The sequence below is a fragment of the Pongo abelii genome, chromosome 2, assembly GCF_028885655.2.
Source record: "Pongo abelii isolate AG06213 chromosome 2, NHGRI_mPonAbe1-v2.0_pri, whole genome shotgun sequence".
Classification (NCBI taxonomy): domain Eukaryota; kingdom Metazoa; phylum Chordata; class Mammalia; order Primates; family Hominidae; genus Pongo; species Pongo abelii.
The window spans coordinates 188,360,331-188,385,122 of NC_085928.1; the positions used below are offsets into that span (position 1 = coordinate 188,360,331).

At 37.4% G+C, this 24,792-nt stretch overlaps 1 long non-coding RNA gene across 1 annotated transcript in view; it reads right to left on the reverse strand.

Annotated features, from left to right (window-relative positions):
* Positions 1-24,136, reverse strand: part of LOC134761130 (uncharacterized) — a 96,639-nt gene extending 72,503 nt beyond the window's left edge. Inside the window, exons 1-2 of the long non-coding RNA XR_010139417.1 lie at positions 24,017-24,136; positions 10,572-10,640 (exon numbers count right to left, since the gene is read on the reverse strand). This is a non-coding gene — a long non-coding RNA (uncharacterized LOC134761130). The remainder of the gene's footprint in view (positions 1-10,571; positions 10,641-24,016) is intronic.
* Between the last annotated feature and the right edge of the window lie 656 nt (positions 24,137-24,792).

Genomic DNA, 24,792 nt, shown 5'->3' on the forward strand with positions numbered 1-24,792 from the left:
GCTTTTCCCATGGTCTTTGCAACCCACAGCCCAGATGATTCCCTTGGGTGCCTACACCACACGGGCCCTGGGTTTCAAGCAGAAAACTGGTTGGCCATTTGGGAAGACACTAAGCTAGTGTGGGAGTTTTTTTGGACCCCAGTGGCACCTGGAATGCCAGCAAGACAGAACCCTTCACTCCCTGGAAAGGGGACTGAAGTCAGGGAGCCAAGAGGTCTTGCTCAGTGGATCCCACCCCCATGGAGCCCAGCAAGCTAAGATCCACTGGCTTAAAATTCTCACTGCCAGCACAGCAGTCTGAAGTCGATGTGGGATGCTCAACCTTGGTGTGGGGAGGGGTGTCTGCCATTACTGAGGCTTGAGTAGGCTGTTTTCTCCTCAGGGTGCAAACAAAGCTGCCAGGAAGTTTGGATTGGGCGGAGCCCACTGCAGCACCAGAAAGCCTCTGTAGCCAGACTGCCTCTCTAGAGTCCTCCTCTCCAGGAAGGCCATCTCTGAAAGAAAGGCAACAACCCCAGTCAGGGGATTATAGATAAAACTCACATCTCCCTCAGACAGAGGACCTGAGGGAAGGGGCGGCTGTGGGTGCAGCTTCAGCAGACTTAAATGTTCCTGTCTGCTGGCTCTGAACAGAGCAGCAGATCTCCCAGCATAGTGTTCGAGCTCTGCTAAGGGACAGACTGCCTCCTCAAGTGGGTCTCTGACCCCCGTGCCTCCTGACTGGGAGATACCTCCCAGCAGGGATCGACAGACACCTCATACAGGAGAGCTCCAGCTGGCATCTGGTGGGTGCCCCTCTGGGACAAAGCTTCCAGAGGAAGGAGCAGGCAGCAATCTTTGTTGTTCAGCAGCCTCCGCTGGAGATACTCAGGCAAACAGGGTCTGGAGTGTACCTCCAGCAAATTTCAGCAGACCTGCAGAAGAGGAGCCTGACTGTTAAAAGGAAAACTAAAAAGGAGAAAGCAATAGCATCAACATCAACAAAAAGGACAACCATGCAAAAACTCCATCCGAAGGTCACCATCAGCAAAGACGAAAGGTAGATAAATCCCTGAAGATGAGGAAAAACCAGCTCAAAAAGGGTGAAAATTCCAAAAACCAGAATGACTCTTCTCCTCCAAGGGATCGCAACTTCTCACCAGCAAGGGAACAAAAGTGGACAGAGAATGAGTTTGATGAATTGATAGAAGTAGGCTTCAGAAGGTGGGTAATAAGAAACTTCTCTGAGCTAAAGGAGCATGTTGTAACCCAATGCAAGGAAGCTAAGAACATTGAAAAAACGTTAGAGAAATTGCTAACTAGAATAACCAGTTTAGAAAAGAACATAAATAACCTGATGGAGCTGAAAAACATGACATGAGAATTTTATGAAGCATACACAAGTATCAGTAGCTGAACTGATCAAGCAGAAGAAAGGATATCAGAGGTAGAAGATCAACTTAATGAAATAAAGCATGAAGACAAGATTAGAGAAAAAAAGAATGAAAAGGAATGAACAAAGCCTCCAAGAAATATGGGACTATGTGAAAAGACCAAACCTACATTTGATTGGTGTACCTGAAAGTGATGGAGAGAATGGAATCAAGTTGGAAAACACTATTCAGGATATTATCCAGGAGAACTTCCCCAACCTAGCAAGACAGGCCAACATTCAAATTCAGGAAATACAGAGAACATCACAAAGATACTCCATGAGAAGAGCAACCCCAAGGCACACAATGGTCAGATTCACCAAGATTGAAATGAGGGAAAAAATATTAAGGGAAGCCAGAGAGAAAGGTTGGGTTACTGACAAAGGGAAACCCATCAGACTAACAGCAGATCTCTCTGCAGAAACCCTACAAGCCAGAAGAGAGTGGGGGCCAATATTCAACATTCTTAAGAAAAGAATCTTCAACCCAGAATTTCATATCCAGCCAAACTAAGCTTCATAAGTGAAGGAGAAATAAAATCCTTTACAGACAAGCAAATGTTGAGGGATTTTGTCACCACCAGGCCTGCCTTACAAGAGCTCCTGAAGAAAGCACTAAATATGGAAAGGAAAAACCGGTACCAGCCACTGCAAAAACAAACCAAAATGTAAAGGCCATCAACACTATGAAGAAACTGCATCAACTAATGGACAAAATAACTAGCTAGAATCATAATGAAAGGATCAAATTCACACATAAAAATATTAACCTTAAGTGTAAATGGACTAAATGCCCCAATTAAAAGGCGCAGACTGGCAAATTGGATAAAGAGTCAAGACCCATCGGTGTGCTATATTCAGGAGACCCATCTCACATGCAAAGACATATAGAGGCTCAAAATAAAGGGGTGGAGGAAGATTTACCAAGCAAATCAAAAGCAAAAAAAAAAAAAAGATCAAGGGTTGCAATCTTAGTCTCTGATAAAACAGACTTTAAACCAACAAAGATAAAAAAAAGACAAAGAAGGACATTACATAATGGTAAAGGGATCAATGAAACAAGAAGAGCTAACTATCCTAAATATATACACAATACAGGAGCAACCAGATTCATAAAGCAGGTTTTTAGAGACCTATTAAGAGACTTAAACTCCCACATATTAATAGTGGGAGACTTTAACACCCCACAGTCAATATTAGTCAGATCAATGAGACAGAAAATTAACAAGGATATTCAGGACTTGAACTCAGCTCTGGACCAAGCAGACCTAATAGACATCTACAGACCTCTCCACACCAAATCAACATAATATACATTCTTCTCAGAACCACATAGCATTTATTCTAAAATCAACATCATTATTGGATGTAAAACAATCCTCAGCAAATGCAGAAGAATGGAAGTCATAACAAAGAGTCTGTCAGACCACGGTGCAATCAAATTAGAACACAGGATTAAGAAACTCACTCAAAACTGCACAACTACGTGGAAACTGAACAACCTGCTCCTGAATGGCTACTGGGTAAATAACAAAATTAAGGCAGAAATAAATAAGTTTTTTGAAACCAATGAGAACAAAGACACAACATACCAGCATCTATGGGGCACAGCTAAAGCAGAGTTTAGTGGAAATTTTATAGCACTAAATGCCCACATCAGAAAGCAGGAAAGATCTAAAATCAACACTGTAACATCACAACAGAAAGAGCTAGAAAAGCCAAGAGCAAATAAATTCAAAAGCTAGCAGAAGGCCAGAAATAACTAAGATCAGAGCAGAACTGAAGGAGATAGAGACACAAAAAACACTTCAAAGAATCAATGCGTTCAGGAGCTGGTTTTTTGAAAAGATTAACAAAATAGATAGACCACTAGCCATACTAATAAAGAAGAAAAGAGAGAAGAATCTAATAGACACAATAAAAAATGATAAAGGGGATATAAACACTGATCCCAGAGAAATACAGACTACCATCAGAGAATGCTATAAACACCTCTAAGCAAAAAAACTAGAAAATCTAGAAGAAATGGATAAATTCTTGGACACATACACCCTCATAAGACTAAACCAGGAACAGGTCAAATCCCCAAATAGACCAATAGCCAGTTCTGAAATTGTGGCAGAAATTAATAGCTTACCAACTGAAAAAAGCCCAGGACCAGGCAGATTCACAGCCAAATTCTACCAGCGGTACAAAGAGGAGTTTGTTCCATTCCTTCTGAAATTATTCCAAACAATAGAAAAAAAGGGACTCCTCCCTAATTCATTTTAAGAGGCTAGTATCATCCTGATACCAAAACCTGGCAAAGACACAATAAAAAAAGAAAATTTCAGGCCAGTATCCCTGATGAACATCAAGGAGAAAATCCTCAATAAAATACTGGCAACCTGAATCCAGCAGCACATCAAAAAGCTTATCCACCACGATTAAGTCGGCTTCATCTCTGGGATGCAAGGCTGGTTCAACATACACAAATTGACAAATGTAATCCACCACATAAACAGAACCAAGGACAAAAAACACATGATTACCTCAATAGATGCAGAAAAGGCCTTCCATAAAATTCAACATCCCTTCATGCTAAAAACACTCAATAAAGTAGGTATTGATGGTATTATCTCAAAATAATAAGAGCTATTTATGACAAACCTACAGCCAATATCATACTGGATGGACAAAAGCTGGAAGCATTCCCTTTGAAAACCGGCACAAGATAGGGATGCCCTCTTTCACCACTCCTATTTAACATAGTATTGGAAGTTCTGGCCAGGGCAATCAGGCAAGAGAAAGAAATAAAGGGTATTCAAATAGGAAGAGAGAAAGTCGAATTATCTCTGTTTGCAGATGGCATGATTGTATATTTAGAGAACCCCATCATCTCAGCTCAAAAACTCCTTAAACTGATAAGCAACTTCAGCAACATCTCAGGATACAAAATCAATGTGCAAAATTCACAAGCATTCCTATACACCAGTAATAGACAAACAGAAAATCAAATCATGAGCAAACTCCAATTCACAATTGCTACAAAGAGAATAAAATACCTAGGAACACAGCTTCCAAGGGATGTGAAGCACCTCTTCAGGGAGAACTACAAAACACTGCTCAAGGAAATAAGAGAGGACACAAACAAATGGAAAACTCATTTATTCCTATCCATGCTTATGGATAGGAAGAATCAATATTGTGAAAATGGCCATACTGCCCAAAGTAATTTATAGATTCAATGCTATTCCCATCAAGCTACCATTGACTTTCTTTACGGAAATAGAAAAAAACTACTTTAAACATCATATGGAACCAAAAACGACAATCCTATGCAAAAAGAACAAAGCTGGAGGCATCACGCTACCTGACTTCAAACTATACTACAAGGCTACAGTAACCAAAATAGCATGATACTGGTACTAAAACAGATGCATAGACTGATGGAACAAAAGAGAGTTCTCAGAAATAACACCACATATCTACAACCATCTGATCTTTGAAAAACCTGACAAAACAAGAAATGGGGAAAGGATTCCCGATTTAATAAATGGTGTTGGGAAAACTGGCTAGCCATATGCAGAAAACTGAAACTAGACCCCTTACTTACACCTTATACAAAAATCAATTCGTGATCAAGTAAAGATTTAAACATAAAATCTAAAATCATAAAAACCCTAGAAGGAAACCTAGGCAATACCATTCAGGACATAGTTATGGGCAAAGACTTCATGACTAAAATGCCAAAAGTAATGACAACAAAAGCCAAAGTTGACAAATGGGATCTAATTAATCTAAAGAGCTTCTGCACAGCAAAAGAAACCGTCATCAGAGTGAACAGGAAACTTAGAGAATGGGAGAAAATTTTTGCAATCTATCCATCTGACAAAGGGCTAATATCCGGAATCTACAAGGAGCTTAAACGAATTTACAAGAAAAAAAAACTCCATCAAAAACTGGGCAAAGGATATGAACAGACACCTTTTAAAGGAACAGATTTATGCGGCCAACAAACATGAAAAAAAAAGCTCATCATCTCTAGTCATTAGAGAAATGCAAATCAAAACCACAATGAGATACCATCTTACCCCTGTTAGAATGGTGATCATCAAAAAGTCAGGAAACAACAGGTGCTGGAGAGGACATGGAGAAATAGTAACACTTTTACACTGTTGGTCAGAGTATAAATTAGTTCAACCATTGTGGAAGACAGTGTGGCAATTCCTCAAGGATCTAGAACTAGAAATACCATTTGACCCAGCAATCCTGTTATTGGATATATACCCAAAGGATTATAAATCATTCTGCTGTAAAGACACATGCACACATATGTTTATTGCAGCACCATTCATAATAACAAAGACTTGGAACCAATCCAAATGCCCATTAATGTTAGACTGTATAAAGAAAATGTGGCACATACACACCACGGAATACTACACAGCCATAAAAAAGAATGAGTCCATGTCCTTTGCAGGGACATGGATGAAACTGGAAACCATCATTCTCAGCAAAATAACACAGGATCAGAAAACCAAACATCATATGTTCTCATTCATAAGTGGGAATTGAACAATGACAACATATGGGCACAGGGAGGGAAACATCACACACCCAGGTCTGTCAGGGGGCTGGGGACTAGTAGAGGGATAGCGTTAGGAGAAATACCTAATGTAGGTGTCGGGTTGATGGGTGCAGCAAACCACCATGGCACATGTATGCCTATGTAACAAACCTGCACGTTCTACACATGTATCCTAGAACTTAAAGTATAATAAAAAAGAATCCTTTCTTGCATTTTTATTAAAGTTTACATAAAACTATTCAGAATCCAGACTTACTGCTATCTAAATTTTAAATCATACAAATGCTATTGTGTGTGAGAGTATGCTTGCACACAGATGGGCAGCCTAAAAAAGCCATATTCCTCATAACAAATGGTGCTATGAATTCTTAAATGAATGTAAATAAGGATTTACGTTGATGTATCTGTGGTCCAAAAACCCTACTGCGTTGTTACCCCATAGATTTAAATGCTGTAGCGATCAATTCATCTAGTACAAAGAATAAAGCATTATACTATTTCTCAGTTTCCTTCTGCTCTCTCACATTTTTTAAAGGCTATTAATTGATAGTGTAAGATTTTTCTTCATTAATAAAATATGGTTTATTCTAATGGTCATTATAGTAAAGATACTCTGCAGTGAGGCTGTTAAAAGAGGGTATGGCACACATCTGGCAATGCTTACTTCATTCCCTGTGAGCATCAAGCAACTGTCATTCTGCTAAATGAGTTGTCATTAGCAGTCAGATTTTTATTCCAGCCTTTTGGAGAAACACAGAAAGAAATCTGACTTTGAAGTAATGTCTATTGGAGGAGCTTTAATAGAGATGAAGTCTTAGTAAATCCCTTCTCCCATGTTCCCCATCCTAATATATTAGTAGTCTTTCTAAAATGGGAAGGTATTTGGCATGGGACTGGTGACCTAAAATTACCTCTGAAATCTGGCAAGGTATTTCAACACTGGCATGAATATTGTTTCCTCTCAGCCAGCATTTTTGGCAGGCATCTTATGCATTGCAAGTACCTACCAAAAATGGGAATTAGATAAGGTGACTTGCAAATATGAATTAGCAATGGTTTCCTTTATTCAGGTTGGAATTTTCATAAGAAATTATGGTCTTAGCTTTCTTAGTCTTCCTTTGTAGTTACACTATGGCAATTTCAAAATTTTCCCTGAAGACAGACCTTATTGTACTAACAGATTTTCAACCTCCGGATAACTCCCTTCCTCCCTTCCTCCCTTCCTTCCTTCCTTTTTCCTTCCTTCCTCTCTTTCCTTCTTTCTCTCTTTCTTTTCTTTCTTTCTTTTTTCTTTCTTCGTTTCTCTCATATAAATAGTATATCTTCATGTGCCCATATTTCATTTTATCATGCCAAAATTTATATTTTTCTCATTTACTGTGTTTCTACTGAACTCTCAAATTTGTACTAAATGAGGAAGTGGTTGAACTTTTCAGAGACAAAACGTTATCATTTCATTAACTCAAAAAACATTAATTAGATCCCTATGAGGGCAGTTGTTTCCAACCTGAAATTCTTTGCTACCTAAGGGTTCCCAAAGATATTAATAGAAATCTGAAGTTACTTTAAATATTTCAGAGATTTAATTAGCTATAATTTGTATTTGCGTGTAATGAGACTGTATAGGCTAAATAAAATTGCAACTTTCTTTGCTTTGGCTACAGTTATATCACACCTTTGATAATCCCAAGGTGATCCCAGAAACTTCACTTCATGGATACATCATAGTATGTAATATCTCCTGAAGTGATATATATTATATCTGAAAATGAATGGCACCCCTACATATCCTTATTTTTTTAGCTCCAGACTATAGCTATTAACATAAGTTCTCATACATACACACACACCCAAAAACCTGTAAATCATATTGCCACAGCATACTCAGGATAATAATGATAACCTCAAATACAATGAATTTGTGAAAAAATAAAGTTTTTAATCCCTTTATAAGAGTCATCAAATGGTTAATGAAGAGTATAGGTCAACATTGCTGCCTGGAGATGAGAACTGGGCAGGCACCCAGGCTCCCTACCAGCTCATTCATCAACTCCATAACATTCAAAGCAAATACAAATCTGGGTGAAATGACTGTCACTGCGTCATGTACCTCCATGAGTGTTTAAACCTTCAGAGACCAATGCTCTGCTATAGTTCAAGTCACACATACCACTGTTTATCTCAGACTGAGGATGGGCTCTTATTGGCATGTACACACACTTTTTTTTAAAAAGTGAGGAAATTATACTAAATAAATGCAACTTGAACAAAACCTTTCAAAATATAAAATCCATTGATGAGGGGTTGGGAATAACAAAAGGAGGCTTGGAAGGTGGAAAGTGTAACATTTAGCATTTTTGTGTTTTGTCTTGCTACAGTGGAATACTACATAGTGAGTAATTTATAATGAAAAGAAATTTATTAGCTCACATTTCTGGAAGTTGGGAACTCCAAGATCAAGGCACCGGTGTCTGGAGAGGGCTTTTTTTCTCTTTTATCCCATGGTAGAAGGGCAAACAGAAGGGGTGTGTATGTGAGAGAGAGAGAAAGAGGGAGAGAGAGAGAGCACACAGACAAAAAGAGGGCCAAACTCATCCTGTTATAGATAAGCCCTCTCCCATGATAACAAACCCACTCCTGCAATAGAAGCACTAATCTGTTTATGAGGGCAGAGCCCTTATGAACTAATCACTTCTTATTCGGGTCCATCTCCCAACACTGTTGCATTGAGGATTAAGTTCCAACATATGCTTTTTATGTTTTTGTTCGCTTTGTCAAAGATTAGTTGGCTGTAAGTATTCGAGTTTACTTCTGGGTTCTTTATTCTGTTCCCTTGTCTATGTAGCTATTTTTATACCCATACCATGCTGCCTTGGTGACTACGGCTTTATAGTGTATTTTGAAATCAGGTAATGTGATGCCTCCAGATTTGTTCTTTTTGCTTAGTCTTGCTTTGGCTATGTGGGCTCTTTTTTGGTCCCATATGAATTTTAAAATGTTTTTCTCTAATTCTGTGAAGAATGACATTGGTATTTTAATGGGAATTGTATTGAATTTGTAGATTGCTTCTGGCAATATGGTCATTTTCACAATATTGATTCTACTCATCCATGAACATAGGATGTGTTTCCATTTGTTTGTGTCGTCTATGATTTCTTTCAGCAGTGTTTTGTGGTTTTCCTTGTAGACGTCTTTCGCCTCCTTGGTTAGGTATATTCCTAAGTATTTTATTTTATTTTATTTTTTTGCAGCTGTTGTAAAAGAGATTGAGTTCTTGATTTGATTCTCAGCTGGTCACTGCTGGTGTATAAAAGAGCTACTAATTTGTGTACCTTAATTTTGTATCCAGAAACTTCGCTGAATCCTTTTATCAGTTCTAGGAGCTTTCTGGAGGAGTTTAGGGTTTTCTAAGTAAACAGTCATATCATCAGCAAACAGCAACAGTTTGACTTCCTCTTTACTGATCTGAACCCCCTTTATTTCTTTCTCTTGTCCGATTGCTCTGGCTAGGACTCCCAGTACTATGTTGAAGAGGAGTGGTGACAGTGGGCATCCTTGTCTTGCTTCAGTTCTCTAAGGGAATGCTTTCAACTTTTCCCCCTTCAGTATTATGTGGGCTATGGGTTTTTCATAGATGGCCTTTATTACATTGAGGTATGTCCCTTTTATGCCAATTTTGCTATGAGTTTTAATCATAAAGCAATGCTGGATTTTGTCAAATGCTTTTTATGCATCAATTGAGATGATCATGTAAGTTTTTGTTTTTAATTCTGTTTATGTGGTGTATCACATTTATTGACTTGCATATGTTAAACCATACCTGCATCCGTGGTATGAAACCCACTTGATCATGGTGGATTATCTTTTTGATGTGTTATTGGATTCAGTTAGCTAGTATTTTGTTAAGGATTTTGGCATCTATGTTCATCAGGGATATTGGTCTGTAGTTTTCTTTTCTGGTTATGTCCTTTCCTGGTTTTGGTATTAGGGTGATACTGGTTTCATAGAATGATTTAGGGAGGGTTCCCCCTTTCTCTATCTGGTGGAATAGTGTCAATATGATTGGTACCAATTCTTCTTTGAATGTCTGTTAGAATTCTGCTGTGAATCTGTCTAGTCCTGGACTTTTTTTTGTTGATAATTTTTAAATTACTATTTCAATCTTGCTGCTTGTTATTGGTCTGTTCAGGATATCTAATTCTTCCTGATTTAAGCTAGGGGGGTTGTATATTTTGTCTGTAGGAAGCTAATAAAAACTACCCTGTCCATAGGAGAAGGGAAACAAAAGGCAATGTGGAGGAGTGTAAAGTGTATGGAATCTGAACCTACTTCAATGTGAGCTCAAATCCCACCTTCATTATTCATTATTTACTGGCAGTTTGACAAGCTATTAATTGATCACAAGTCTAGTTTCTCTGAGATAGAATGTCTCCTGGTATACTTCTCTGTTGATACATAGATGACACTTAGTCTTTGTGCTTTTTCTTACTCTGTGTTGTCGTAGAGTTTGGTGCTTGCCTCTGTTTCTGCAGCTACATCATATTATGCTTTTATGCATTTATTCATAATATTCATTTTTCAAGCACTTACTTGGTGTGGTAGGCCAGTTCCAGATGCAGGAGAAATTCACACAATGCCTGCTTTCATGGAACTTAGAATCTAACAGAAAAAGAGAGATGATAAAAATAAATACATAATAAATATTTAAATAAAAATCATAAGATTGTATCAGTTATATCTAAAGAATTAAAGTGTGTAGTAGAGGGCAACTTGCAAGCTACTTTAGACTCAAGTTTAGGAAAGGCTTTTCTGAGGGAGTGAAGTTCAACCTGAAATAAATTACAAAAAGGATCTAGCCTTACAAATATTGAGGGAAAGGGGGACCCAGGCTGAGGAAAGAGCTAGGACAAATGTGCCGGGTTTTCCCTGCTAGACCATGAGTTCCACCTCGGTCTATTTTTATGTGTTTGTGATTGCTCACATGTTGCATTTTAACATATTACTTTATTTCTATGTAGCACTAGCTATTACTGCAGTAATGCTGTATGACAACCATACGAATTCCCTGCTTAAAACTTCAGTAAATTCTTCTCATTGAACTTAGAATAAAATCCAGAGTATAAAGTAGAAGCTCCATGACAATAAGAGTAACATATGTCTGGTTTGCCACAATGTCTCCAGCACAGGTTTTGGTGTCTGATAAGAAGTAAATGCTTGGGCTTGTAGAATAACAGTAAACAAGTACGTGAATGAAACTGAGCTCTGTATCCCAGCCCATCAATCTCCTCAAGGGCTTGCAACACACTTTCTCCTTTAAACCAGTCTCTTACTAGTACTGGCCCTTTGCCATTCAGCACATGCATTTTTCCCACCTGAAAAACAAAACTAACAGTAACAACAACAACAATAACAAAACCTTTCCTTTGGCCCCTTTAGCTGCCAACCCTCCTCCTTCTCAAGTGTCATAACTTCACTTGTCATCCACACTCAGAATATCATTTCCACCCACAGTTTTCAAGTTATCATAAGATACATAACTGCCAAAAATCAATGGAGTATCTTTTTTTCTCATCTTACTAGACTGCTGGACTTCCTTTGGTGCTGTTAATCTCCTTTTTCTGTAAAGTCTCTCTTTCCTAAGCTTCTGGTTTTCCTTTCTCCAGTCACCTCTTATCTTCCTCATGGGCTGTTTACTTCTCATCTTCCCACCCCAACTGGTTTACTCTTACCACTCTATTTCTTTTACTATATGATAAGCCCTAAAGAAATCACCCAAACTCATGGCTATAATTAATACCTATATAATTATGACCCTGTGATTTATCATTATCCCAGATATCTTAAAGTTCCATATAATAATGGCCATTATTTATTGATTGTTCATTATTACTTGGGAACTCTGCTACAAACTTTAAACATGTGGTTTAATTCCTCAATGCCTTTTGAAGTAGAAATATGATGATTTTCATTTTGTACAGGAGGAAACAAGGTCTTATACAGTTTAAATGAATTGCTGAAGGCCACACAAATCGTGGCATATCTGGGATTTGAATTCGGGCTGCTAGACTCCATGATTTTGATCACTATATTATATTGCTTCATATACAAGAGTTATTTAAGTTGATTATTTTCAAGTATCTTAATTGCAAATTATGTTGAGTATAATTCATCAAGATACAAACTGACTTTCATATAGCAAGTCGAGAAGCCTTTCCTAAAAATATGCTCTCTTCCTAGAAAACTGTATGTTTTACTCTTCTTTCTAAATTGCATGTCTGTACATCTCTTCAGGAAGCTTCTCCTGGAAGAGGGAACTTCAGGATAAAAGAAAATACATGAAAGCACAAAATGTGTCTTCTTTGATCAATGGTTCAAGGATAAGATTTCAGTCTGATATTTTTGTTCTGTTTAGCTTTGTTTTACTTGGCTTTTGATTAATGCTTGAGTAGACTCTTTGCACCAGGAAATAGTGGATGACCAGTTTACTAATAGCTAGGTTTCTTTTCTCTAAGAGTCTGGATGAGACAGACAGATGTGTAGCCAGATTATTAGAGAAACAGATAAAACAATGAAATGTCTAAAGGCTGGAGGCAAAAAACAAAAACAAAAGCTAAAACAAACAAAAAAACCACTGAAAAACAGATGATGGCCAAAGACATGGGTATACAATCAGATTATTTGTGCTCTCTATCCATCTTGCAACTTGTCCATGGGAAAATTATTTAAACAAGCTAGCCTCATAGTTCTCATACATAAAATAAAAATAACTGAACTACCTGCCTCTTGGAGTTGTTGTGAATGGTACTAAGATATGCTATGGCTAGGACAGTGCCTTACACACAGTGAATATTCAACCAAAGATGGTGAGGCTGTTATGGTCCATGCATTCTTCATATAATTCTGATTCACATGCTCTACTAGATGATCACATGCCAAACAATTATGGCTACAGTCCATGGAACTAGAGTTCACACTAACAAGCATGTGGATTGGGTGAAACACTTATTTCAGGATCTAGTTTAAAGACATCAGTATGTGTTTCTAACCCCACTGATATGGTTTGGATATTTGTCCCCCCAAACTTCATGTTGAAATGTGGTGCCCAGTGTTGGAGGTGGGGCCTGTGGGAGGTGTTTTTGGGTCATGGAGGCAGATCTCTCATGGCTTGATGCTGTTCTCACAATAAGGAGTGAGTTCTTGCAGGATCTGGTTGTTTAAAAGAGTGTAAAACTTTCCTGTCTTCTCTCTCTTGCTCCTGCTCTCACTATGTGACATGCCTGTTCCTACCTGCCTTCCACAATGAGTAAAAGCTCTCTGAGGCCTCCTCAGAAGCCAAGCAGATGCTGGCTTCATGCTTTCACAGCCTGCAGAGGCTTGAGCCAATTAATCCGCTTTTCTTTATAATTTACCCAGTCTCAGGTATCCCTTTATTTCTTTATAGCAATGCAAGAACAGCCTAATACATACACCTTAAAAGACGAGAGATGCTAGCGAGCCATAACTGCTTAATGAAAAGAACATCACCTAGAATTCCTATCCACTTAGCTAGGTGCTGCCATATCTACCAGTTTGTGTGGAATAGAGAGAAATTGGATTTAACTCTGTCTTGTGTCACTCTTATACTTGACTTCATCAAACTTTCTGAATACATAAATAGTAGGAAAATTGAAAGGTAAGCCCAGGGAAACCGATAAGTATTTCACATTTTTACATAGAATGTTTAAAACCTCAAGGAAATTGGATGAGACAGATTATACCTGGCTGTTTAGAATGTGTTATGAGTAAACTATATTATGGAAATTAATTAGAAGCTTAAGGGAGATGCATTACCAATGTCAGATTCTAATTTAGATGGATTGGGTGGTATGGTAATTTAAATTCACCTCATTTTGTATATTCTAAAGATTGACACTTTGGGGCGGTTAAGGTAACTTTTCTGACTCCGTAGACAGTGTGACACGAGCAGCAGTCACCCTAAGGCTTAAGAGGCTATGATTTCCTCCCGGGGAATATTTATACTCTAATAAAATCCTAATTTGAGGATCTATCCATTTACTGTACAATAGTGATGACAATGTGAGGTTGTGCAAATCCGGGTGCTGCATATTATAGAGAGCCAGCACCCATCTTCCCATAGTGCTTACACTGTATAGCCCCAGAACATCTTTAGTCATGAGATTCATTGTTACAGTGTGGACTCTGAGAAAGTGCATACAAAATGAAAAAGAATGACATGAAAGGAGGAACAAATCCTCCTTTTGTGCCATTCTTTCTCATTTGGTACATATTTTCTCCACAGCGGCCCTAATGCTGGCAACATTATAGCCCCTCTTCTAGATCTGACCTTCATGTAGCTGAACTATATGATGCTCCTGAGTACACATCACCAATATACAGACAGTTCTGTAAAAACAACAGACTAGGGGCCCTTGGCAGGACTGGCAAAAATGCTCTCAGCAACAAGGTTGATATCTTGTCCCTGGAGTGCTTGGTGTATGACTTCTCCTTTCCCAACAGAACTATGACTTTGTCCATCTCCTCATGTAAGAAGGCTCCTCACAACCATCTGTTGCCCTCATCACATCTTTGACCTGGACATGGATCTTACAGATCAATGAGCCAAACTGGCATCCCTGATTGTGTGCAAGTGCCATGGTTGCCCATACATAGTCATAATGAGAACTCAGTGTTCTTTCATACATTTGAGCAAAAATAACATACCCAGATTCATACACGTAAAAATAATGCAAATCCTCCTCAAATCTCATAAATGCATATCTTTCTCAATCAAATAAAACTATACTTGAGAAGAAAGTAAATTCATCCAAAGGCATGTTCATTTTGAAGTCACTGAATGCATGTGTAAAATTACTCTGTTCCCCACACATACTCTAGTAAATACCATCTATGATTAAGATTATCCGCATCATTTTGAGTTCAAGCTTACTTTCACTCTTGCACAAAAATTAGCAAAGTCTCATCTGACAAGGTTGGAGGTGGTTCTTCCATTGAACGGAGTAATCAGGTTCACGTAAAGAGAAATAACACAACATTAGAACGATGTTTTTCCACATTTTCCTGATGACTCACTTTTCATATACTTGTATGTGACTATCTCTTTTCTAGGGGCCAGTGCAATCCTAAAAGATTTCAGCTGACAACAACAAAAAAGTGTATCAGGATTGAATTAAGATGTGTTAAAATTAACACACTGACCTTTTTTTTTTTTTTTTCTTATTTCACTCTGTGTGATAAAATACTAATGTGTGACCCGGTGAGCTTTGGAAGGAAGCTTCTCATTTCTGATATTCTTCCTTCTGTCACCATTACTTTTACTATATAAATCTCAAAGTAAGTGGAAGGGGGAATCTCAATGGGTAGAAGCTGTTCCCACTCCAGTTGCTAGAACAAGTAGCGACAGTGCATCCACCTAGGAGTCCTTGTTCAGGTCCACATGGCCTCTGCTGCTGGGAGAGCACGGCTGGCTCATCACTCAAGGAACTCACGCTCCCATCTGAATTAATAATAACTGGCATATGAATAGCACTTTCATTTACAAATCCACAAATTTCTTCCATGTATATTATGTGAAATCTGTCCCAAATCCTACAAGTTGGAAATTTTAGGAATTAAAATCTCTTATTTTACAGCTGAGAAAGCAAACTCAGGGTGGTGATTTATCAGGGCATACAGCACATCAATAGTGGAGCTAGGTCTCAAAACTAGATATTCAGATGTAAGGAAAGGTCATGTTGCTAATGTTCTGCACCTTTTTTTTTTTTTTAGAGTATCTGTATGCCTAAACACAGCCTTTTGCACCACTGTGTGTACTCATGTATCATTACGTGCCTGCATGTCTGTGAAGCAGTCTGTCAGAAGTCTTTCACATAGAGAAGAACAAGGAAACACACACCCTATTTCGGTAAAAAGGAAGAGATGATTGCTGCTTGAATGGGTACACGTGCTTACATACAGACACATCACACAAAACTCTATCATATCACAGATTTACTTTCTAAAAACAGTTTTCTTACAAACTGGTATTTGTATTATTATGAAATATTTGTATAAATTATGACCACAGTACAAGTACAGTCCTGTATACCTGTACACCAAGTTAATGCAAAAGAACTATCATCAATAATCCTAGATTTCCCTCTCCATTCACCAGGCTTCCATTAGCTATGGCAACCCAATTAAAGAATGTATTGAATGGAAATGAATTAAATTCAACCAGAAAGAAGATAACGCTCTTTGTATTTCTCATATTGTTACATCATTTTCATTGTTTCCTTAGGGAAGGAGGATGAATAGCATTTGTTCAACATTTTCTAATACAAGCGTAACTTCAGCATACAGTATCTGTTTCAACCCTCCCATTAACCCATTAAATTAAAAGGTAATTTTATTATTCCTGTTTCCCAGATAAAAATATCTGAGTCTCAAAGATGTTCAATTACTTGTCTCAGACCTAATACTCCTAGGTGCCATACCCAGAATCCCAATGTAAGTGTCAATTGATTTTTTTTTCCTTTTTAATTTTTTTCTAATTTTTGCAGAAACATAGTAGGTATATATATTTATGGGATACAAGAGACATTTTGATACAAGCATGCAGTGTGTAATAATCACATCAGGGTAAATAGGGTATTCATCACCTCAAGCATTTATCCTTTGTGTTACAAACAATTCAATTATACTCTTAGTTATTTCAAAATGAACACTTAAATTATTTTTGACTACAGTCCCCCTTTTGTGCTAGCAAATACTAGGTTTTATTCATTCTTTCTAATTTTTTTTATCTGTTATCTGTTAATTCTTAAATTAATGTGACTTCCTTTTTACCCTGCTACATGCCAGGAGTATCCCAGAAAGAAGAAGAAAGAAGGAAGCTGGACTGCAGGAATTGGGGAAGTAGGCATGACTCTTGTTCCTTGCCGAGTTCTCACTCCCACTGTTGAGCTACCTGTGTCGTCCCAATCTTTCATAAAACAAGGGAGTTTCTGTAGAACAAATCGAAATGGAAAGGAGATGCCAAGCACTCATGAGGGATCTCTGTCAAGTCACTTAATATCCAGAACGAAAGCACAAGAGTGCCGTATCAAAGAGTTAATGAAGGTGGCTTTCATTGCCACAATAATCTTTATCACCTCCTCCCTTCAATAAAGATATATTCTAAGTAGAAAGTTTGCTTTATATACAAACAGCTTCAACACAACCCCTCATATGCACACTCTTCCTTCCATTCTTTCAACCAGATAATCACACCTAAATTTTTTCATATGGAAATTTTGAGGACCCTCACTTGTTTCTGAGATGGTCCTATGTATTGAGGATAATTCTTTTTCACTTCCTAGAAAGGGCTTCCGTCCCACTCAGAATAGCCCACAATATACTACTATGGTAGTGATGAGAGTGTGTAAGGTACAGATCCAAATCTCAGAGATGGGAAAAGGAAAGTTCATATTCAACTTAGACCAAGAAGTTGAGGTGAGAGGATGGGTGAAGGCAGAAGACAACTGGAAATGTTATGGGGTATTAGTAGAAAGTGTTCAGAGTAAAACTCATGCACACATGCCCAAGGTCAAATTCCAAGAGAAAAAAAACACACTAGGAAAAATAAATCATTGGGAAAAAAACAGTTAAAAATGACCTCAATACGATGGCAATTTAGGGATGAAATAAAATCAAAAGTGGAAAGAGCTAGAAGGGCTTCATATACCGCAAAACTTAAATTAGCTTTGTTTTGGAGAAAGTTTACTAACAGATGCCAGGTTCAACAGAAATGCCTCTGGCAATGGCAGAAACACTAACAAAAGAAATCTGCAGCTGAGAAACAAACTGCCAGGTCGTTAAACAAAGAGGCACGCAGCCGGGCACGGTGGCTCACACCTGTAATCCCAGCACTTTGGGAGGCCGAGACAGGCAGATCACGAGGTCAAGAGTTCAAGACCATCCCGGCTAACACGGTGAAACCCCAACTCTACTAAAAATACAGAAACAAAATTAGCCGGGCGTGGTGGTGGGCGCCTGTAGTCCCAGCTACTCAGGAGGCTGAGGCAGGAGAATGGCGTGAACCCAGGAGGCCGAGCTTGCAGTGAGCCGAGATCGTGCCACTGCACTCCAGCCTGGGTGACAGAGCAAGACTCCGTCTCAAAAAAAAAAAAAAAAAAAAGGAGGCACACTACTTTAGCACCAGCATATTAAAAAAAGACCGGTGTCTGTGCACTGGGACATTGCAGGAACATTCCACATGAAATATTCTTTTGTAAGATACATAGAGCTGCCACACACCAAATTTCTGCTTTGGATCCTAGAACTGTAACAAAATAACAATAAAATACAATTGGTATAACTCTCAAAGTTCCTTAAGCAAATTGTAAGCCAAAATTTATTTAACCTGCCCACGTATGATTTTTTTTCTCACACACTTCAAGGAGTGCAGCCATAAGTGTGGAAGAATTTCGTTCTGGTCAGAACACAGAACCAAGATTGTATAATTGTTAAAATCTCATGAAAGTGATCAAAAGTATCTCATTAATTCGTTTATGTTCTCAAATATTTAATAAGAACCTACTATGTACATGTTGAACTCTATTTGACACTGGGAATGCAAAGAGAAATACAGCAGATTTTAAAAAATGATTCATTGGGTTTGGAGCTCCAGATTCTGATAAATCCAGAAAGGAACCAAAAAAATCCAGAGAATAGCATCATTTGAGGGGCAGCAAGCTCCCAGAGGTCAGTGAGAATGGTCAGCTTGGAGATCTTTGTGGATCTTTGGAAGCTTGTTCTCTTTAAATGTTTAAAGTGCTGACTTAACAAAGACTGGGTAGATGTGTTCCATGGGGCACCAGAGGACAAAACCATAGAAGTTATAGGGAGAGATATTTTGACCTAATAAAATTAAGGAGCAAAATGGGCCAGCTTACAAAGGCTTTCAGACCGTGGATATATCCAAGTAGAGGTTGAATAATCAACTTGTTAGAATATCCTAATGGGGCTTTTGGCTCTTGAATGAAGTTAAATTTAAATCTATTAATCTAAGATAGTAAGACCAGTGGTGTTGGAAGACTCAATCTCACTGGTTCCCTTTATATGAAAAAATAATAAGATTAGCATTTTATAACTTTAAAATTATGCTATGTTATTTGCCTTGAAAATAATTTTAGTAATAAGATTATTAAAAAGTAGACCTATAACAAGCAACAAATACTTCCACCCTTGGGGATTAGGGTGGAATAATAAATTTCTTCAGTTCCTTATGCTCCTGTATCTCTGATTTCCTTTTTTAAGTCCATTTGTAATAGTTGTGCCACAAAATTTTACTCTGAGAAAAGAATAGTGCATCCCCAAGGGCAGGCCTGAGCCTACTTACATATTGGGTACAGTGTGGTCACTAGAAGTACATTGCTGTTTTAGACAGAAATATCTCATTACCACTGGTTGGTCATGAAAGTCACGGTTTGACTACTTTCTGCCCAAGTATGAATTACTTGTATGAATGTTACCTATTTTAATGGAATGTCTGGTCAGTCAGTAGTTATTTTAGTTCTGAGTATTATACAGCAGCTATCTGTAGGCTATTAAATTGCTTTCCAAATCTGTTGAAGCAGCAGTTGTTACAGAATTAACTGGGTCAACAGAGTCTAGAGACTAATAAAGTTGAATCAGAATTGGATGCCTCTGTTAGATAACCTTCACCCTCTTTGAAACCATCCAACAAAGTCTTTCATACTCTTGCTTCTCTTTCTTACAAGAGATGCTCTGGTTCTTTATCACTAAATCCTTTTTATTGCCTTTTTTTGACATTTTAGTTTCTTCCTGGTATTGGATAAATAAAAAGTACAGCAGGAATACATAAAAGTGGGTAATGAGGAGGGGATAATATCTATCAGAATTAATGTAGTACAGAACTATATTTAAATAGTGTTGTACTAGTGCAAAACCAGACATGTCTAAAACAGAAGCTTGTCATAAAAGAGATACTTCCAACAAGTGAAAATGGGAAAATTACCTAACTACTCGGGGAGGGTAGAATGTTAGATTATTACTTTTTATCATTATAAGTTTTATCAAGATTAAATAATTACATATAAAGAAATTAAACCGTACTGACAGTAGGAGAAAATAAACACTTTATATGACATCGTGGTGGAGAAAGTCTTTCTAAGCATGATACCAAAAGCAGAAACCAAAAGTACGAGACTCATAAGTACAACTAATTAAAAAGCAGGATATCACATATAACAGCAAAGGAAATAATTAAATGCAAATGATAAACCTTGAAACTATTTACAACATATATGATGTATTAATACAAAAAAATAGCTCTTAAAAATGAATAGAAGCTGAGAAAAACGTATCCCCCCAAAATAGCCCTAAGAAATGAAGAAATGATAAGAAGATATTTCTGTGGTTTCTAATATATTTGATACTTATGTGGTTTTCAATATTTGCCTATTTTAAACGATACTGTAATGTGTGTGTTTCTACATATATTAGTGTATTTATTCATAAAGAGAGAGATTCCTATTTGGTGAGATTAGTCATCCCATGTCTTGACCTTCTCTGTATGTAGGTGTCTCATTTGCTTCATACAAATTCCAAGTCATCTTCCCTTTGATTTATTTCTATCTGTCTATCTAAAATAGACTAATATGGAATTAATGATGCAATTTGTGTGCTAACCAGAGCCCACTCTGAGTCACAACCATCAGATGTATCAAAACATTATGTTGTACATTACGAATATATAAAATGTTTGCAAATTACAAAAGAAATTAATTAATAAAAAAAAGACAGCCAGGATAGAAAAAACAAATGAGGCACAAATACATATTAATCTTAAAGCCCAGCAGCTGGGGTGTTGCTTCCCATGACTTTATTCAGCTGGAATTCTCCTTCTCTGAGCTTCTCTTTCTCTGAAATCCTTATTCAACTGTTCCTCTGAGACAGAATTCTTGTCACATTTGTTTGGTCATTCCAGTTGCTAACACAGAATCTGGCATGCAATATGCACTCAATAGTGTTTGATGCATGAATCCATGTGAAGGAATAAGCTGTGTTTCTTTTCTTCTTTGGGGTCATCATGAGAAGACAAGGGGCAAATTTTGTAAAGATAATTGTAAAATGTGTACATCTAGTGAGGAGGTTAGTCCTATCTACAACCCAAACTCCTTTTCCTGCAACCAAAAGGATCCATGTTAGAGGAAGACCTGTGTGCCTAAACTTATATTAGATCCTACCATTAGTCTTCAAGATAAGACCAGACACAGACTATGCCTGGGAGGAGATGGCAATCTAGTGAAATAAGTAAGTTATAAATGCACACATGACACAGACACAAAAATTGAAAAAAAAAAGAGAAGAGTATGCAGACAAATATTTGTTCAGATTTAAAAGAGGTTTCTGGAATGATTAGGAACGCAGATAACTAACAGGCTGGAGAAAGAGTCCACACTGTGCACCACTTTGGCCCTGCTCCTTGGCTGTTTTCCACCACAATTAGTTGTCTGGCAACCTTGCAAGATCTTAATAAAAATAACTCATAAGATATAGTCACATCAGAAAAATCATCAAAATGAGTGATTGCAAATGTTCTGAAACGGTCATGAGCTAAATAAGCATCTAGGATATACATTTTAAAAATTGCCTTATCTCTTTTATCTCCAAAGAAAACACCAGAAGGATACTGTCATAACTTCGGCACTCTCACCCCATCCTTCAAAATCTATTAATATCACATTGTGAAGTTGGTGCCATTGTCAGGAGTCCAATACAATCCCACAGCATTTCTTTCTTTTATTTTTTCCTTTCTTGGAGAAGTAACCTTTTTCTAATCTTGTTACACGCATTTTTATGCCTTCTAACCTAGTAAACACCAGATGTATTTTTTGCTTGTAATTACATCAGATTTCATGACCTAAAAGAGCATGAAAGAATATAATTACACTATTTATATAAATAATATACTCAGGAGATTGTGTAAAGCCCATCATAGTTCACAAAGCCCATTTGCACATAGTTGTTGTCAACTTAAAACCACTCTATGATTTGTTTGGACAGATTATAGTGGTTTTTTTTTCCATTTTAAAAAGGAGAAAATTGAAGTTTAGAAATGCTAAGGAAAATTCTCAAGGTTAACAGAGCATGCAAATGGTAAAATGATTCTTGAAAACCATTCATCTGCCTCTAAAACTATGATACCCTGTTCCTATGCGTGGGATGCACAATTGAGAGAAAGAGGGAGAGAGGCAGCTGATCTTCCCTAGTGCCCCTAGCATAGTAGTTGGGAGGTCAGGCAATTTCCTAAATTCAATGTACTGTCATAGCAATAACTCAATCCATAACTCTTTCCTTATTATTCTACATTTTCCACTAGAAAAAAAAATGGCACTTCTCTGGACTGGCTACATTATTTACAGGAACAAATACCCTGTTCTTAGGGTCTTCCCAATGCAAAATTGGAAAAAGTATAGAAAAATGTTCTCCTGGTATTTTATTACTAAATCTTTATGTATACATCTTAATTTTTGGATACTTCTATTTCTCTCACAGCCCCAGAAATCCAGCGTTTCTTAGGACTCTCGCTATCCTGAGCAATCTACCAAAATCACCTTCTCTAAGAAGAACCCGACGTACTTCCCTGTTTTGGTCATCTTTTCCATAGAAAGAGGAAAATAAATGAGTTCATACTAAGACATTAACGACAGTAATTTGATAAATGGACTTCTCTGTTAATGGCAAAGCTATTTCTTTTATGAGTCTCTTATTGGTTCATTTCAGATATCAGTGACAGGCTGCAAGGGAAAATATTTGGAAATGGTTAGTCTTACTAGCAACTGCTACCCCTAAACCTCACCATGACATTAATTAGATGGATATTTTTAAGTCTAGCATCCTAGATTTAGATTAATAATTTGTCTATATTGCTTTTAAAATGAAGAATTACATTTTAAATGCTTAGACTATTACACTGAAATATTGTCTGAATAAAAATAATAAACTGTCATCAACAAATAACCACTTCTACTTTCAACATGTCAGAGAAAACTATAAAAGACAGAGAAAAGAGACTGGATACTGTGGAAGTTTCCCATTGGGTCCAAAGGAAATAAAATGTCCCCTTTTCCTGAGCCCATTTAAGCCTTGATTACATTAACTTTTAGAAAATGCACAAAGAAAATACTTCAGAGAAGGGTCTTAGTGGGATAAATTTGTATATTTCTTGGAACTCTGGTAGCCCATGAATGACAGCATATGTTAGTGTTAACCTTGTGTTACATTTCTGAACCAGTGTCCAGCTCAGCCTCTGAGGCCATCTGCTTTCAGTGCTGAAAATAACCAGAGATGACTGAATTCTTGGAACACATTTTTCCTACTGTTTTATTAGAAAAACATTTCCACCCTAATCAATCTCTGTGTTTTACCTCAAGCATATATTTGACGAACATCCTAGGTTTGGTTCTTTAGTACACACAGTAGACTTTATATCCCCAGGAAAGCAATATTTGACGTTGGAGAAGTTTCAGTGCACATGCAATGGAATCCTATAAAGTCTCACTTGCTTTTCTCTCTGCTCTCAGGAGGAAAAGGGACATGTACTAAATGAAACCACAAGAGCAGGGAGATAAAGGAGCCCGTGTGCTGGTATTTTGCCTGCGTTAATGCTTTCAGCATCCTCCTCACTCATTTAGATGTTCTAGTTATGTATTTTTTCCCGTATCCCATCTATTGTGTTTTCTTGCCTCTTTAGATGGCTCTTTGTGGCTCTCCTGATTGTCTGTATCTGACAGCTGAGGCACATAATCTAAAATGTGTGCTCAGATAAATGGTGAAAACAGAACATCTGAAAACACGGAAGTATTCCTGGCTGACTTTTGATTCAAATAGGATCTTCTTTGTCTCAATTAAGCAAGCCTACTTGAACAAAGATAGCTAAAACACTGTTTTCACACAGACATTTAAAAAAATGTATCAAATAAAGCGGAAAAAAAGGACATAGAGGATGATATGGGAAGAACATTACTTACTAAGTCATTGCCTTTAGAAATCTTGAAGACATGTATTGAATTGCTTTGTTTCTGAACTGGATGGAAGCTCTGCAAAAATCCTCCTGTGACTTCTTTTATTGCCTTCATTCAGTTTTATATTGTTTTGAAGGTCCAGGCAGGGAGGATATGTAATTGGACATTTGGTGAATGCAGAGGAGTGAGATTGTGTCCAAAGTTATTAGCTTATCTTAGTTTGAAGAGCAAGGAGAACATTTTATTTCATCTAACTTTTTATAGCAATCAATTAATCCTCTGTTTCAAGGATAACAACAGAATGCCTTTATTCATTCTCATGGAAACATTGACATCTAGTGGGTCACTGCATTAATGCAGGCCAGTTCAAAAGCTGGGGGAAATTCTCAAATCTTTGTGATATTCAGTGTGGTACGCTCTCTTTAATTAATTTGGCCCATTGATCTCACTAGATAGCTGCTGTTTATAATTGTGTATTTTTAAAAAATGATTCAAAGAAAGCTGTAGAAAACAAAATGAACATATCTCACCAATAGCTTTCATGTATGTTGTAAATAAATTCTTAAGGACTTTTTTACTTGAAGTTCTAATTGTTGTTTGTAGGAATCAAAACTCATAATGGGTCACTGAGTTTTACCAATGATAGAAGCTCTCTATTCGTGTTGGGAGACCTGCAGAGCCTGGCACAGTAGTTCCCAAACTTTTAAAATTCACAGATGACTTCGATAAACAGTATGAATACTCAGCCAGGAAATTCTATATTTGAGCAGCCACACTAAATT